Source organism: Octopus sinensis, linkage group LG2 (assembly GCF_006345805.1).
Source record: "Octopus sinensis linkage group LG2, ASM634580v1, whole genome shotgun sequence".
Taxonomy (NCBI): domain Eukaryota; kingdom Metazoa; phylum Mollusca; class Cephalopoda; order Octopoda; family Octopodidae; genus Octopus; species Octopus sinensis.
The window spans coordinates 55,770,834-55,786,533 of NC_042998.1; positions in this window are offsets into that span (position 1 = coordinate 55,770,834).

A 15,700-nucleotide genomic window follows, 5' to 3' on the forward strand; every position below is an offset into this window, starting at 1 on the left:
CAGAGTAACATACTACAATTCAAGTCAAAGAAACTCTATGTGCACGCGTGTGTGTACGTATGTACATATGTGTGTATTTATGCTTGTATGCATGTATGTATTTATGTGTGTGTAAATGTCTATGTTTAAGTTTGTTGGTATAAATTGGTGCTGAGTTGTATCTCTGTACGTCAAAGATAATTTAACCATTCATTCGATAGAAGTTGTAAAACGAGGAGTAGACTTATATGTGTACTAGAGTCTGTATGATTGAATAAATCTCTTGAAAGTGGTACACCAGCATGACCTCAATTCGATGAATAAATCACTAAAAGAATAAAAATAATATCAAATAAGATATGTTGCTGAACGAGGTCATTACTTAATGACATCGATGAAGTTAATTTCAAAAAACATAGATTAACTATTTAAGAAAAAAAAATCAAACGATAAATGATTTGAAATAAAACACACCAACCAATATAAAGATGACAAAATCATCTCAGAACTGATTTGTCATCTCCATGAATGCTTTGTTACGGCGACAGCTTCATTAAGTGAAATGAAGATAATTGCTTAACTTTCGAAGTCGATTAATAATGCTGAAGATATTGTCATTTTAACTCAATAAAATATTTAAATGCAAAATAATTATCTGAAAGAAGTTGATATGTTATGGAAACATTTTAGCAAATGAAGTTACCGATGCTGGTCTTGCTGTCATTTCAATGCTTCAAAAATTGTTTCTTAATAGCAAAAACAAATTTACCGTTACATCCGTTAGATAATGAACTCCTAAACGCTTACCACAGTTACTAAAGTAGATTTGAAAACCAAGAACAAAAACATCAATAAAAGCAATAACAGTCTACCAAAATACGCAGTACAATATAATGCATGGATAATCTTTTAGCTTAAAAAATATTTGACTTAATTGAATAACGTTGAAACTTCTATTTATTATTCTAAAAGCGATGAGACATTGCCATTTTTTCAGTTGACATTATCTGGTTAATAAAAACAAAATTTAACTCCGCAAAAAATCATAAGTGTATATCACAACTTCCCAGCATGGCGCCACACAAAATAAGAAAATGTGTAGTTTCGTACAATGATTAATACTTTTCACTTAAATGTTGATAAATGTGAACAAATGAGGATGTATTCCATAACAACCAAATACAATAATGTCTGCATGTATATGTGAGTGAATACAGGAATGGTTATCGGTGAGATGGATAAGCATAAATGAATGATGTATGTATGTTAGTTTGTATGTATGTATGTAATTATTTAGTTTTATTTCAAGATTTCTCGCCAATAGAAAAAGAGTCGGTTTCTAACCTAGATCCAAGGCTCCTTCATTAGAATTTCAACATCAAGAATGGGGTATGTCTGTATGTATGTATGTATACGCTCAGATTTGTATGTTTTGTTTTATTGTCTTTTTATGCATATATTTGCATATCTAGGCATGGTCATATATACTTAAATGTATGTATGTATCTATGTATATATGTATGTAAGATTATATATGTTTGTGTGTGCATATATATATATATATATATATATATATATATATACTAGCATTAAAGACCCGTCGTTGCCGGGTCATAGTGCTAGTGCATGTATATATATGTATATATATGTGTACATATTACATGTACATCTATATATATATACATCTACACATAAAATGCAAAATACAAAGTTATATCTTGATATCGCTAGTGATAACAATACTCAAAATATATAACAGACTGGAATTGTTAGCTCGTCTCTTGTAATTTCGATCAATTGTATCTTGTCCTCCCTCTTGTATAGAAGTGTGGCTACAATCCAGCCTACCTCTACTTCTGGTGGGAGGGGGCATTTTAAATTTTTTTCCGGGACGTCCTACGTCCCAGATATAAAGGTAAAAATAAAATATTTACACTTTGCAAGTTCGAGTCGAGTACTCCCTTGCACGCTCCGTTGACTCGAACCTTGCTTCTATTGTGGCGAATTTACCGCCTCTGATTAGATACTTTTCATAGTCGCACCAAGACACTTTTCGAAGGTGCTTTCCTCCATGTGTTCAAATCTTTTTTCTCTACATTGTATACTTTATAGACAATAGTCTTTTCTTTAATTTAATTTTTTATTATCCATCTGGACTATTCCATTTCTGCACGCTAATTTTATTTTTAATTTAGTCCCATTCATGTGAAACCACTTATTCAAGTTCAAATCATTGATGCAATTTTATACCAATTGCTATTTTTACTTTTGTCATGTTACTTTAGTTTGATTTTAATTATTACTTACTACATATAATTCAATTGTTATTATTATTTTTATTGTTAAAGTGAAAGTATCTGACACAAAATAGAGAAACGTTTTGTTTCACTTTTAACACGTAATACTGAAATAGTGGAGAAGATATTATATTGCTATGGGCTCGCTCTAGGCAAGAAGTTGAACATTTTTTTTGCCCATCAAACTACATGGACCCTAAGTAAGGCATGTGTAAAATTTGAATGGAATTGGTTGTGTAGTTCTCAAGTTTTAGGGAAACACACAGACAGACAGACAGACATTCTCAGTTTTATATATATAAAGATATATTTATTTTTTTATCTAGTTTCAGCTCACGAGCTGTTGCCATGCTGAGGCACCGCCATTATATATATATATATATATATATATATACATCTACATATACATATATACATATAAATAATATAATTTAAGAACAAATATTGAATTCAGGTTAACAAACTTTAACAATGTTCTTAAATTATATTATTGATTTGTGTCTATGGCTCAATGTCATTTGAGCACTTCTCTCCAGCAGTCCTTTATATATTCGTCTTTTTCAGTCGAAAGAAAGGTAATTTATAATTTACTTCTTAGTTATATATATATATAGCCATGATAAAACTCCGACTTTCGAATGTCGGGGCGGAAACCCACGCCGGCATCTCTTCAGTTATTGGGCCATCGAAAAAATAGTATCAAAATGACCGTTAAACAAAGGGAAATTACTGTGTGATTGACTGTTATTAAGAGAAAAAAAGCTACTAGAATGACTGCTAAGTAAGGGGAGGGAGTAAAGGTAAAGGAGTAAAAATGTCAATAGTAATCGCGGAAGCGCGCATATTGATACATACACATGCGCACCCGCACACCTGGGTACATGCGCCTATATGTATATACTCATCAACCCTCACTTGAAACACATACATGCTCACCCACACATTCGCCAAAAAATATTTATACATACCCGCATTCACGCTCGCACAAACACACATGCGCACAAAAAAAAGTTGATACACACATCTATATACGCACATGCACAAGAAAAAACAAGTGACAAGAGCAAGTGACATGCGTGCTTACGCGGACATTTGTACTCCCTTAGCTTTACTCCCTCCCCTTACTTACCGGTCATTCTAATAGCTCTTTTGTCTTAATAACAGTCAATCACACAGTAATTTCCCTTTGTTTCTTTGTTTAACGGTCATTTTCATAGCATTTTTTTCAATGGTCCGATAACTGAGGAGATGACGGCGTGGCTTTTCCGTCCCGACATCCGAAAGTCGGAGTTTTATCATGGCTATCGAATAATTGTCACATATTATATTTACAGATAAATTCCTCTATTTACATAATATCGAGGTCTCTTTCATTCTTTTGTTGTCTTGCCATTTCTAGCAATAGATAGACAGATAGATAGATAGATAGATAGATAGATAGATAGATAGATATAGATAGATAGATAGATAGATAGATAGATAGATAGATAGATAAAATCTATTCCATCTGTCTGTGCGCTTATAACTCGAGTATTGTTCATCCGATCGCGCTGAAATTTTAAACATGGATACATGAGAGAGCCGGGCGATCCGTAATCTAAAAAGATTTTCAAAATCGTTAGTTTCAAAGTGAGAATCGGTCTTTAATATCCTGTTTGTTCCGCCATTAAACAACCAGTTGCTCAGACAGTCAGCTTATACTATTTCGCTAGCAACAAGGGGCGTACACGATGACAGTCAACCAAAAACGTCGGTATACTGTCTCTCTTCTTTCCTCTCTCTGTGGGGTTTATAATCTTAATATTTAGTTACAGTTTCTCATTCAAACTACATAATAGGCGGAATTGTTGGATTAAGACAGTAGGGTATTTTGAGGGAGATTTGGCTGCTGTTTCTACCAGGTCTTACATCTGTATTATGTGATATACTGTCCTATATCCTATATATTATATATTCCTTATGCTTTCCAAAACCGAGTTACAGATTTTGACGTATGGGGTGTCAAAAGATTCAGTACTATTTTGGCTACAAATTAAACTTAATTTTCATTCACATATTTGCATTTCAAAAGTTTAGCATAATCTTCTCCATAAATCAACTAATTTTAAAAGACGTCAATCATCACGACACACACCTTCACTCACTCACTCTATCTCTCTTCCTCATCCTCTTTCTCACTCACATACTCACGCGCAAGCACGTACGCACGCACACACACACACACACACACACACACACACACACACACGTCCATTTCATATAGACGTACACACATCTTTCACTTTCTTTCTCTGTTCTTTTCAGTTTATCTTCTTTCAATTTCTGCTCTCTTTAGATAAAACTTTTACGGCTACAACTGCTTACAAAAATAGGGATTAATGTATAATTCCTTTCTATGTTGATAATGTTTTGTTTACAATATTGAGAAAAATATGCCACCAAAGAAAAGACGTAATCTCTCCAGAAACAAGTATAAAACAAGGAGGATTGTAGAAAACCGAACGCGAGAGTCTGAAGAGAGAAGCTAGATAAGATTTTCTCAACATCAGCAAATGCATGTTGCAGCACTTAATGCTGGATCATTAAATCAATGTTTAATGATTAGACAGAGGTCCAATAGAATAGCTCTCCTGCAGCTATTTTCAAATATGATCCATCCCATTCTTATAAAAATAATAACTCTGTCCAAACTGGTGTGCAAAACACAAATTGTCTTTTCTGTAAAGATTTAAAATTTTCAATTGAAACAAATTGTATGTGCGGCTCAGGCGGTCAAGTAGCATTGCCAGCACTACCAGATCCTTCTTAACCTCTTATGGATCTTCTAGAAGGCATTTCCATCCAGTCAAAGGGTTTTCTGCAAATGACATCGTTTGGTGCATCTAAGAAGATAGATAAACATGAATTTACGATGACTTCAAAGTTCAAGGGCAAGTCTATCACCTCACTGGTTTCCTGTTACCCACAAATGAACAACCACAGTTTCTCCAAATTTACTTTATGAGTGATGTAGGACAACAAACCCGAAGGAGGTGTCAACATTTCAGATGATGGAATGTGTTAGACACAGCGCCGACTGCTGCAAAAGAGAGTATATCCACTGACAGCTTCACGGTGCGTTCAAAAATCATATAAACCCTACAAGTAAGGGCCTGAAATACTCCAAACAGACGTATAGCATGTTGCTTAGTCGAATTAGCCCATCATTTACTCCACAAATGTTTTGTTGTCAATGCTACACTTTCCCATGTCACATGTTTCAACATAACTGTAATATATTATATACAAACTATGCCATTTTAATCCCGAGCAACGCCGAGTGTCTCTGCTAGTATATATATATATTATATATATATATTATATATATGTGTGTGTGTGTGTGTGTGTGTGGTGTGTGTGTGTGTGTGTGTGTGTGTGTGTGTGTGTATTGGCAGGGCTGGTCTGCTAGGTAGCCGGCCGAATGCTAGAAGAAGACCATCAACGATCAAACTACAAGGGAAATTCTCTAGAGGAAGAATTCAGCGAACACCAGAACCAAATTTGGCGGGCAGAACATATGAAAATTTAAATAAAAAACAGACTTAAATGCATACCTAGGTTTCGGTCTTTAACAAAAGAATTACTTGCATAATTCAAATGTCCGTGACTTCATCAGTACATTCGGTCATCGAGATGCAAACTGAAAAACTAACCCCAGCTCTCTGTGTCAAAACAGACACGTGCTTAGTTTTACTGATTACATCGGGAATAAAATTTCAAATGTCTTGGCTCTGGCGCGCTAAGAAATTCCTGAAGCGAAGGGCTGCAGTGAATAATTCACTGCGGATATTGCTTACAACTAGGGAACGTATTTATTTAAATATTTAAATATTGAGGGAGATAAATTAATATTAATTTTAATATCAATTTAAAACCAGTAGTCCAGCATTCAAAAATCTGAGAAGTCAGAGAAAATTCAAATATATGTGTATATTGGCAGGGCTGGCCTGCTAGGTAGCCGGCCGGATGCTAGAAGAAGATCATCGACGATCAAACTACAAGGGAAATTCTCTAGAGGAAGAACTCAATATTTAAATATTTAAATAAATACGTTCCCTAGTTGTAAGCAATATCCGCAGTGAATTATTCACTGCAGCCCTTCGCTTCAGGAATTTCTTAGTGCGCCAGAGCCAAGACATTTGAAATTTTATTCCCGATGTAATCAGTAAAACTAAGCACGTGTCTGTCTTGACACAGAGAGCTGGGGTTAGTTTTTCAGTTTGCATCTCGATGACCGAATGTACTGATGAAGTCACGGACATTTGAATTATGCAAGTAATTCTTTTGTTAAAGACCGAAACCTAGGTATGCATTTAAGTCTGTTTTTTATTTAAATTTTCATATGTCCTGCCCGCCAAATTTGGCTCTGGTGTTCGCTGAATTCTTCCTCTAGAGAATTTCCCTTGTAGTTTGATCGTTGATGGTCTTCTTCTAGCATTCGGCCGGCTACCTAGCAGGCCAGTCCTGCCAATATACACATATATTTGAATTTTCTCTGACTTCTCAGATTTTTGAATGCTGGACTACTGGTTTTAAATTGATATTAAAATTAATATTAATTTATCTCCCTCAATATTTAAATTATATATATATATATATATATATATATATATATATTGTCACCCTTTTCAAAACTAGCCATGCTCATAAGCCCGGTTTCCCGGTTTCTGCGGCGTATGTCCATCGCAGCGTTACTCAAGAAACAGGAAGAGAGAGAGAAAGTTGTGGCGAAAGTGTACAACAGGGATCACCCCACCCCCCACCCCTGCAGGAACATCATAGAGCTTTTAGGTGTTTTCGCTCATAAACGCACTCAACGCCCGGTCTGGGAATCGAAACCGCGATCCACCGCCCTAACCAGTAGCCCATTGCACCTCACACACACACACACACACACACACACACACACACACACACACACCACACACACACACACACACACACACATATATATATATATATATATATATATTTATATATATATACGTGTGTGTGTATGTGTGTTTGAAGTCAAACAGAAAAAAATATGGCAATAATCATTACATGTAAAAAATGTATATATATATATATAGTTTGGTGTGCACACTAAACCGAAAATAAAGCGAAAATGATTTTTGGTCAACTGAGTTTAGGGCCCAGATAGTTGTAACCAAAATAACTGTAAGAATATACACAAGGACTCTCTACAATGATTTGATATCGATGTGGTAAGTTGACAGACTTTTGGTTTTTAAGAAACATGATTACCTCTTATCAAAGCAGTAAATTATAAGTCAACACACGATAGGGGATTTCGATACAAAACGGAGCTAAACGTAGTTATCATACAACATCCAGTCCCTTCTTAATTGATATTGCCAATTGTCTTCGTGTGCGAAGAATGAACAACGAAAAATATCAGAATTGGCGGTGATAATAGTAACAAATTGTTTGGTTTTAAATTGGAAGTACTACTTAAAACATACATATACAATCCTATACACTTTTGTTAGTTTGTATTAGATTAAATATTGCATTGTTGTAAAAATGTTCGATGTACAAGCATTGACGCGATTCCGATGCATACTTTTTAGTATTAACACGACATCAGATTGAGTCTTATGTTTTGTACATCAAACATAAAATGTTTTATCGTTTTTTGTATAAAAAATATTATTGTTTAAACAAGCAAAGCAAAAACAAAAACAAACAAAAATATGAGCATAACCACAATGACACTTCATAATTTCTTTTATTTTTTTTTTACTCCATTACTAATTTCAGCAATAGGATTGTGGCCATACTGTAGCACAGCCTTCAAGAATTTGTCATTAATTTTGTCGATATCATTATTTAATGTAGTACTTATTTTATTGATATATGATTGATTGATTGATTGATTCTAGTTTCAGCTTATGAGCTGTGGCCATGCTGGGGCACCGCCATTTGAAACATGCGTTCCCATGCCGGGAAACGAACCCGGGCCGCCTGGGTGAAAGCCAGGAATCCTAACCACTATATGAGGAGGATGAAGGTAAATTCAACAGGATATCAAAAAATTAACCGAGTCGGACGCTATTACTTATTGGTGCCCAAACCAATTTGGGCTTTAAGATATTGTTATATCATGTTCTTTAATTAACATGCGTAGGAGTGGCTGTGTGGTAAGTAGCTTGCTTACCAACCACATGGTTCCGGGTTCAGTCCCACTGCGTAGTACCTTGGGCAAGTGTCTTCTACAATAGTCTCGGGCCGACCAAAGCTTTGTTAGTGGATTTGGTAGACGGAAACTGAAAGAAGCCCGTCGTATATATATATATATATATATATATATATATATATAGGTGTGTGTGTGTGCGTGTGTGTGTGTGTGTGTGGTGTGTGTGTGTGTACTTGTCCCCCCAACATAGCTTGACAACCGATGCTGGTGTGTTTACGTCCCCGTAACTTAGCGCTTCGGCAAAAGAGACCGATAGAATAAGTACTAGGCTTACAAAGAATAAGTCCTCGGGTCGATTTGCTCGACTAAAGGTGGTGCTCCAGCATGGCCACAGTCAAACGCCTGAAACAAGTAAAAGAGTAAAAGAGTAACATTGCTTTTGTTAGTGTTTCCAATGATCTAACGATTTAGTAATTAGAACTTTTTATCCTTAATTGATAATCACTTAATATTGATGATGATTTTTTGAAAATAGCATGAATATCATATAATCGCCCTTCTTTGTTCTACTAATATAGGATTTTATGCTCAACGAAAAAGTTTTACGTTTTATTGTAGTGGGAAAATCCATCAATCCTGTTGAATATCCCTTGACTAATATTATGCAAACGTTGATTAAATCACATTTAAAACCAGGAATTTCAATTGCTAATGAAATTGTCGCAAAAACAGGGAAAGTATCAGAATCAAATCGACTACGTTACTGTATTATCCTATGTTGGTAATGATGTTCTGAATTGCAGTTTTATAATAACAGCAGAAAAATCAAATGACTAAATGAATAACAACAATAATGTCTGGTCACAGACGTCTGTCATCTACATAGCCAAAGAAGCCCGAAACCACGTGATGGGGAAGTTCCAGCAACCGCAGCGGACGGTTCTCGTCTGCCAACGATATAAACATCAGTGCTTTTATGCACCACTAATCCATTGGAGAGATTTCCTCATGCTAAATAACGCTGTATTCTGTGTTCTAACGCATCCACTTTTAAGGAGATAAATATTGCCTTTTGATATTAATATTAATACTGCTTCTGTCGCTATTGACTATTAATAATTTAATAATAATTATAATAATAATAATGATGATGATGATAATAATAATAATAATAATAAATAATAATAATAATAATAATAATAATAATAATAATAATAATAATAATAATAATAATAATAATAATAATAATAATAACAACAACAAAAACAACAACAATAATAATAATAATAATAATAATAATAATAATAAAATAATAATAATAATAATATAATAATAATAATAATAATAATAATATAATAATAATAACAACAACAAAAACAACAACAAGAATAATAATAATAATAATAATAATAATAATAATAATAATAATTCTTTCTACTATAGACACAAGGCCTGGATTTTTGTGGGGAGTGGGACGATTGATCACATCCACTCCAGTACTTGACTGGTACCTAAATTATCGACCCCGAAAAGATGAAAGGCAAAGTCGACCTCAGTGGAATTTGAACTCAGAACATAGGGACGATCGAAATATTTATTTCTTTACTACCCACGAGGGGCTAAACACAGAGAGGACAAACAAGGACAGACAAACGGATTAAGTCGATTATATCGACCCCAGTGCGTAACTGGTACTTATTTAATTGACCCCGAAAGGATGAAAGGCAAAGTCGACCTCGGCGGAATTTGAACTCAGAACATAACGGCAGACGAAATACGGCTACGCATTTCGCCCGGCGTGCTAACGTTTCTGCCAGTTCGCCGCCTTAATAATAATAATAGGCTCTCCCGTCGTTAGATGACGTATGAGGGTTCTGCAATTTCTTGCTGAACAACCAAACAGATTCATTTGTTTACAGTGGTCAAATGTTTTTTGTGTTCACATATGCTCACTCTCTCCATCAGATCGACATTACTTGTACAGGTGCACGACAGGCCACATGTCAGATAACGAAATGATTGCAGAGCAATGTGAAATGAAGTGTTATGCTCAAAATGAAATACGGCGTAACGCTCGGTCTGCGAATCGAAACCACGAACTCGCAGTCATGAGTGCAACACCTTAATCACTATGCTATACGTTGATATCTTGATTTTAAACAAATAACTTTCGACTTGCCATGCCATTCGTTATTTCCTTCAAACAATTCATCGTCGACATAGAGAAAAAGACCATGAAAAGTCCAATCATAAGAAGAGCAAATATGAGTAAAAATCTCCTAAGACTACAAACAAAAATTATTATGCAGATACTTGAAAGAAAACTAAACGGCGGTAATATCAAGTGAATTAATGCTTGTGTCATGCTGGTGTTGAAATATTCTGCTCCTCTTTTTAAAGAGCTCAAAGGCAGAAGTACATAAACTGGACAGAAGAACTAGGAACTACTCAAAATAACGCACAGCACTATTGAGGTAGTATCAACAGGCTTGGATCTTTTCGGTTCGAACGGCAGTTTTTCTAGGTAACTAAAAAATTTTCAACTTCGTATACTGGTAGAATGTATTTATAAAACATCTTTTTCTCTTGGCTTTATTGAGAAAATTCTATAGTTTGTAAGATATTTGTTGTTGTTTTTTTCTTCAATTTCTGCAATTTCAACCAATCACTGGCGTCTATTGAGGTAAAAAAAACATTCTGTGCCGTATGAATATGTCCCTCGTTTAAGAAACAGATTGGGTTTATTTACATTTGTGAAGAAAAAAAGATACCCTTCCCCCACCACTAACCCTAAAACAGATTGAAATGCAATAGATCGATACTAGGGTCATAATTATGGGTGACAATTTCATATGACACCGCTAGAAAAAACTGCCGTTCAAACCGAAAAGATCCACAGGCTTTATTTACCAAGAAGGGAAGAAGGTAAAGTTTTATTAAATATAGAAAACATCATTAATGAAGGATTAGGGGAAATAATGGGCATAGTGAAGAAAGATAGTTATCTGCGACTAGAAATATCATGGAAATTCTTGAAACACGCACATATATGCTTACATACATTCACTCACACACACATACACATGTACACGCACACACTTATAGACATAGGCACGGCTACACTTTCATATTTGGTCATAATTAGTTAATATTAATACTAATATTAATGAGTCGGTGAAGGCGCATGGCTCAGTGGTTAGAGCATCGAACTTACGACCGTGAGGTTGTGAGTTCGAATCCCGGACCGGGCTGCGTGTTGTGTTCTTGAGCAAGACACTTTATTTCACGTTGCTCCAGTTCCCTCAGCTGTAGAAATGATTTGCGACGTCACAGGTGCCAAGCTGTATCGAGCTTTACCTTTCCCTTGGATAACATCGGTGGCGTAGAGAGGGGAGGCTGGTATGCATGGGCGACTGCTGGTCTTTCATAAACAACCTTGCCCGGACTTGTGCCTCGGAGGGTAACTTTCTAGGTGCAATCCCATGGTCATTCGTGACCGAAGGGAGTCTCCGATTAATGAGTAAAACTTACTTCATATGTTATTAATGTATTCACATAACAGCCAGAAGCATATTTCCTGCCTTGCGTAAATTAATCTCTACCTACTTACTAATCTAGCTACTTAGCGATGTATTTATTTGCTTATCTTGTGTTTCTAGTTGATATGTATATCATTATTTGACTTTACATAGATCAAGAACTAGAACGAGATCAAGTGGATCATATTATTTTGACACTGGCTAATTTGATTATTCTTAACTTCTTGAGCAAGATAAAATTAAAAGGTTATCTGCCTTCAACAGGATGATATGCAATAGATGTTATTGACTTTTTAATTAAAAAAAAAAACTCTATTAAAATTATCTGAACAGTTTAGAGTTTTTCAGATAGCTTTAAACAGGCTTAAATTATTTTACGATTGAAAACCGGATGTCTCCTGAGAATTAAACCGTCTAAATAAACACTTATAATAACAAAAGTATCTCATTTGTATTTCTTCTGACACCACTTGTGTTTTCGTTATCTGACTTTAATTTACTCATGTTTACCATGGTGGTATTGAAATAAGAAACATATTTAGAGTTGAGATTTATGTATAAATTAAGTAAATTTAATTATGAAAGTCTAGGATTTCGTATTAATTTCAAATGATACCCAAGGACTTTTCAAAGGACAAAATTCTTGTCAGAGAATAATGTAATTAGTTTTCGCTCATATTAAAAAAAAATCTACCTTTGTTCACTGAAGGAGATTTTACTGCATAATTTCTGAGTAGAAAGCAATATATTTAAAGCAGATGCAGTTACTAAACTACTTTCAATTACGAATACATTTGAACTGAAAAAAAAATATCAAAGTATACAAAATGATCTCAAAAGTTAAAACAGTGTGTTAGACTAGATATTGTTTGATAGGTCTGGATGTGAAAAGATAATTAGAGCTTCTGCTGAGCTTTTAGGGGTTAAAACCCCAATTTAATGAGAGATAAAATATAGACTAATAACTGATTGCGGTTTGGAGCCAATTTAGATTTGTTTATTAAATATAATATAATCAATTTTATATGCTCGCTCACAAAGTTACAAACAATTTATAGACGTCAGTTGAAGTAAACTTGCTGCGTAAGTAAGAGAAATATCAATTCTACGAAGTACCATGCAGCAATTAAGTTGATTGTGTACATGAAAAAATATTTATATTTCAATGTAAACTTCATTTAAAGTTAATTGGATTATGGAACTTTCGAGCATGCTTGAGTTCTTAACCAATCATAATACAGTGTTATTAAATTTTCAGTTCAAACACTCAGTACACTGTACTAACATTCCGAAATGGCACTTTCATTTTATAATCTACCACTGAAAAGAGTCTGCTTTTCGCAAATTAATTGAGGTATATATTAAACTTCCTCTAATTCTGATTATGCTTAAACTATTACAGTCCTATATGGCAATACTCTTATGCAGAACATATTTGACAAATATTTTGAAATTTTCTTACATCTTCAGTAATTCTAGTTCCGTTCCTTTGAATTCATAGATACCAACATGTTAACGAGGCGTTTACTCAAAGACAAATTGGTTCTGTAATCATTATCAGTTTTTATAAACTATTTTATCAAGCCATCATACATTTCAGACACATAATAATCGAAAAATTAAATTCTATAGGCATTTTTTTCTTTAGCCCGAGGACTTTTCAGGCCAGTTATCTGGTTTCCATGGTGTTATAAGTAACCGAGATCAAAAAAATCCTCAATGGTCCACTGCAGTGTTCTAGGTCAGCAATTTTGAGAGGAGAGGCCATGTTGATTACAGCGACTCCACTAGTTCACGCATATTTAATTTCATCGACTCCATTGGAATGAAAAACAAAGGTGACGTCAGAGGACTTTCAGCTCAGAATGTAAAGAGTCGGAAGAAATACCGCCATGCATTTTTCCGACGTGATGACAATTCTGCCGACTCGCCGCCTTTCCTAGAGGCAAATGCCGACCCTAAAATGAGATAATGTGACTAATACATCCAAACTATTCATCTTTGATTCCAAAACATGATTCTAAAACATCTTCATCTCTGATTCCAAAACATGATAATAAAAAACAAACTAATAATATTAATGAGAAAAAAATAGCTAAAGTTCCACGTTCTCACTTGTCCACGCATTCAGTCACTTATTTACAAATATAAGTTTTCTAAGTCTGGAATTATTTCTATCTATTATAAGAGTAAACTGCTCTGCTGTTCTCATTCAATAAGTGTGAAATCAATTTTTCATTTTAGGAGGTATGTCAATACTTCTGAAGTTGTTCTTAGGAAAAAAATGCTGATAATTCTTAAAATATTTTTTCTTATATACTCTGTGCATAACCGTAATAAATTTTATTTTCTTTTCAGTAATATTGTTTGTTTTGTTTATTTTAATTCTATATATCATTCCATATCGCCACTTTCTTCAAATAATTAAGCTTAGTTGAGCTGACTGCAAGTCAAGAGTTCTGTCTACAGATATCAACAATGTTAAACCACAATCTGTAGTCAAGTTCTTGCATGCGTTGTAAATAATAAAAATATTATCAAATGACAGAAGTGAAATACACCTAATGTGTTGTACAAAAGTAAAAAAAAAAACATAACTCATAAAACTATCTTTGTGTCGTATAAATTCTCCCATATGGTACTAAAAGTAATAAGCTTCTGGGAGTAAGATACTGAATGTGATAAGTAGAGGCAAATAACGTTATTGTCAAACCTATGATACTTTTTTTTTTTGCGAATACAATTTTAAATGGGGAAAAATATCAAATCCTTTCTACTTTCATAGTTTAAATAGTTAAATATAAAATTTTCGTTATTTTTGTAGTACTGAAATAGAAACTTAATTTATCGTCATCGCAAGGATGAAAGGCTAAGATCGCTTTGCATTCGCTGTTTCAGGTAAAATATGTACGAAACTCTAATGTACAGGATCGCTAAAATCTGTAATAACTCTACTTCATGTTGTCTATGTCAAAAACAAAAAACCATAATCATTGTTATCAGGCCAGGTCAACTATTTCTGATGCCAAATCAACTACTTACAGTTATAAGTACGATTATATTGCTTACTACGTTTTAGTATTAAATAAGTAAAATTCTTAAAGAAAGAAACAAGTTATAATTAGTATAGTTTTGGTTGTCTGGCCTGGAAGAAAACTGCAATTTTAGCTATTATTTCACATTCAGAACTTAGGTATTGATGTTTTATCAGTTACATAAAGGAGTTGTACTTAGGGCATCAATTGCTCTTAATCCAGCTCAGATTGTTATTACATAACTATTCTTATAATTAAACTGATAATAAGAGCGGTGAGCTGGCAGAAACGTTAACACACGGGAGAAAATGCTAAGAGGCATTTTATCCGTCTTTACATTCTGAGTTCAAATTCATCGACTTCGGTTTTGTGTGTAGATGAAATACGTTCCAGTTGCGCACTGCAGTCGATGTAGTCGACTTGCCCTACTTTTGGTGCAAAATGCATTCTTGTTTACATCAGCGCTGGAGATGGCGGGAATTTGTCTACCTGCTTGCGATATAAACAAGAGTGCATTTTACACCGATGTCAATATGAGAGCTTCCTTAATGGAATCTACCGCAGTATAGTTTCTTCTAACAATACATTCACGTTTAAGTTTAAAATTACCCCTCGGTATTAATATTGCTTCTATCGCTAATATATATATATATATTAATACAAAAGAAGGCA